Genomic DNA, 4,082 nt, shown 5'->3' with positions numbered 1-4,082 from the left:
CAGAGTTATCACAGACACCAGGCACTACATCAACCAAGACATCACACGTCTGTGACTTGATCCAAATAATTCATGAGCACATTACAGACAAATTAGAGCTCTAGATGTTTTAGGATTATTGCAACACCTGCATTTTGGCCTAGAGAACAAGATAGCCCCTGTGTCAGGTGAGCTGTTTTCAGGCTGGACACTTGAGGGGAACACTATTTTACATATCCATGACTGGTTTCTGGGTGAAAACTGAACTGAAAGGTTGGTCTACTCCCCTGAACACTTGGAGCCCAAGGTTTGTGTTTGCTGTTTGTAAGTATCTTTGTAGCACTACACCTAATTTATAGCCGAGGGAGTGAAGGTCCTCACACCATGAGGGAAGAGCAGGTTCAGGACCATCTGATGAAGGTGAATAGCCACCAGTGTCTGGGACCTGGTGAGGTGCATCTCAAGGTCCTGAGGGCACTGGCTGATGCTGTTGCCAAGCCACTTTCCATCATATTTGAAAAGTCACAGTGGTCAGGCAAAGTCCCCAGTGACTGAAAAGAAAGGGAAACATTGCTCCCACTTTCAAAAAGGGGAGAAAGGAAGATATAAGGAATTCTTTATTCAGAATTCTTTTCAGTGAGGGAACTGAGGCACTGGCAGAGATTTCCCAGAGAAGCTGTGGATGCCCCATCCCTGGCAGTGTTCAAACCAGGCTGGATGGGGCCCTGAACAGCCTGGTCTAGCAGAAGGTGTCCCTGCCTGTGGCAGGGGGTTTGTAAGGTTCCTTCTAACCTAAATCATTCTATGATTTTATTAAATGTACCATAGAAGTGTGGCTAATAAAATAATAGCTCTCTGGATAGAGTGCCCAGAAAGTTAAACAAATAATTCTGGCCTTGCAAAATTCATACAACAATTGAATAAAGAACAAACACATGTATTGGCTATGACTTGAGGAAAAACAAACATTGACATTTTAATACAACTTGTAGCACCAAAATAAGAATAAATAATAAAGTGAATTTGAATACAAAGGTCCTTCTTATGAAAGTCCAGTCTTTGGAGTGTTATTAGGGATATTTGCTCTTGCATGGATTTTGAAGGTACAAGTTTAAATATGCAAAATTTAAAAATGCTTCCAGGTCTAATGCTATCATCTGTGGAGGGAAGAAAAGTAGTTACATTATACCTGAAATTTTAATTTTTTTTAATATTAGTAGGTGTTAGCTATGTTTTTATTGTCTGCTTTTTGGTTTTTTACAAGTAGCCTATAAGGCCTTTGAAAGAAACTTTCAAAAGGAGTACTTTTTCCAAATTTATATCCTGTCCATGCAATTTGTTAAGCGGATTTCTAGCATATAAAAATGTACCCCCCTTATGAAAGCCTTTCATCTAGAAGAACATGCAAAAACAATAATGAAGATAAAAAAGTCAGCAGAGCTCAGCTTAACACTATCTGCATGAACCCAGGAACTGCAGTGACTGCAGGAGCATTTCCTGAAACAATCTATAATTCACAGGTAATTGGCTATGTTTCAAGTTGATCAGAGTCCTTTGAAGTAGTCTAGCAATTTGGCATGGATAATCTAGTGTAATAAAGCCAGAAATGCCAGGAGTAACAGTAAGAACTTTCTCCACAGACTTTCCTATCCCTCTATTATGATGATGAAGAATGGAGAAATCTGGGAAAAGCAGAAGCACCATGAGAAAGTAGTTTGCATGTTCCAAATGTTTTTCTTCTCAGAGTTTCAGTTCTTGAAGCAAATATGTCTCAACATGGAGAGCTGTGCAGGTGAGGTTGTCTGCAGTATTGTTCTGCTTTTCTGCAAATGTTAAACCATGATACAAATGCATAAAAAAATGACTGAGCACTGTCCCCACAGTGCTGAGCAAGAATCTTTGCTTTTCCTTGATCATTGGGTATCAGCTGAATGAGAGAAAATATGATTTTAAAGCTGCAAAAATCAACACAGAGCTCTGAAAATCATCTCTGAGAATGTGGAATGGAATTTCTTTTTACTGTGCTCCAGCTCATGATGCAAGTTTCATGTTAGAAAACGAAAGATTATTCACTCTGACGAGAACGACCTGGCATTTTCTGATGAAGGACAGTCAGCAACAGAATAGCCAAAAAAGTTTACAAGATATGACTTCTAAATAGGATCAGGCAGTGGAGAGCTCATCTGGTGTGCTCATTCAGGGTCAAATAGCAAGCTAAATCCTACATTATCTGGGACATGGAAACCTAAGGCAGAGGACTGTGGGAAAGAAGGGAATAATTTACTAGCAGAGGAAAGAAATGGCTGCTGAAGGAACTAGAAACTCTCCCTGCTTCTATCAAGTTTCTTAGTCATATCTAGGTGAGATATCTGCATTTCTGGCTTATGGTTTCTTGTTTTTAGACACCTGGTAGGAGACATTTAGGTTATAGATTTATAGAAGCACCCAGCACTCAGAACAGCAAATGAAGTCTGCTGCATTAGTTAGTTAAATCATAAAGTATTCTGAACAAATGCCAGAGCCAATGGAGTATTCAAAAAAACTTCATCAAGTCATAATAAAAAGTCCCCAGTTCCCTGGAAACTGTAGCTTCTCACCTTTAGGCTCACTGTGGTGATAAATAGTCAGAGGCTGCAGGGAAGCCACCCCAGAAGACCTCATGAAGAAGCTGTCAGCTCCGAATTGAGCACAGTGTCTGGGTTAGGTGGTGATAAATGGGGCTCCTAGTCACACACTTAGTCCAGGAAATGCAGAGACCAGCTTCATTCCCAGACACTGTCCTGCATTTACACTAAATGAGGCACAAGTCCTGTGGGAAAAGTAGTATGCAGCCAAACAATTAAATCATGTCACATAGTACACATTGCGTGGGGGAAGGGAAAAGGGGGCTGAACTATCCCTCCAAAGGCAGCCTTAGGTCTGGATTTGTCCAGCATTTGAGAGTTTAACTTTGTAAACTTAATGGTGTTCTTTCCATATTTTTTTAAAGTTGCAGTTTTATCTTCTTCATTGTTTTGTTAATTTTTGTTCTGTCAGTCTCTCTGGCTCACTTGCTGCCATTGTGCACGTACCCCGGGTGAGTCAGGATAGTTAGCTGGGGAAAGACATCAGGGTGAACAACCCTCTGGACAGAGACACGAGGCAGAAAGAACAGGATGGGGAAACTGGCCAGTTAAGCAAAGATATGAAAAACATCAGCTGTAGCCCAGCCCAGGGAGAAAGAGGGAAAAATGCTTTTTCAGCAGAAGAGGGAAAGTGAGAGCAGGAGCACAGCTGTGGAAGGTGCATGTGGAGTGATGAGGAGGTTGGAAATCCAGTGTCACTGCATAGGCACTGCCTCCTGTGACCCTTCTCCCCTGGCTCTTCTGCAGCACAGCAGGGAAATATCCTCCTGTTTGCCACATGTGGTTGTTGTACCAGCCTTCATCCCACAGGACACCAGGGCCATAAAATCTCTGGTGCACAAAGGCTCCCCCAATACACACATTTATCACTTACATGAAAGAGAAAGAGCCATAATAAGGAGGGAGTCCATCCAAGCCACAAAACTCTCTGTGACCAGGTGCAATATTCCCAGGAGACAAACTTTCCCCTCAGCCACTGTCCTCCCAACCAGCTCCTTACAGGCAGGGCCATGTGTTCTATCTCACTGGGAAATGGATCCTTTGGTCTTCTGGCTGGCTGTCACTTAGGGAAACTTTGGCCTCCCAAAAACACCTCAATTTCCAGACCCCCTATGAACCCAAAACACCTCTTACAAACCATCTCCCTGCCAAAGGCAGCTCTGGACTCTCTCCACCACGCTCCTCCCCAGGGATGCACTAATCAGACCACCCCATGAAAAAGTTCAGCCTGAGCTCCTCACCCCTGGCATCACCAACTCTGCTCCCAAGCCAGGCACCAAGTCACAGCTGCAGAGGTGCTCCAGCATTAATCCACAGGCATCCTCCTCCTCTTTGCTTTAACCCAGAAGTCCAGCTGGCACTGCCACAGTGCAGACTCCCACTTGTTCCTGCCTTTTCATGAGGTTTCCCACAACATGGGAACGTCCATCTGCCCATGGGTTAGGATATATTATTATTATTGTTATTGTTATTGTTGTT

Source organism: Parus major, chromosome 1, assembly GCF_001522545.3.
Source record: "Parus major isolate Abel chromosome 1, Parus_major1.1, whole genome shotgun sequence".
NCBI classification, from domain to species: Eukaryota; Metazoa; Chordata; class Aves; order Passeriformes; family Paridae; genus Parus; species Parus major.
Note: the sequence above shows the minus strand (reverse complement) of the source record.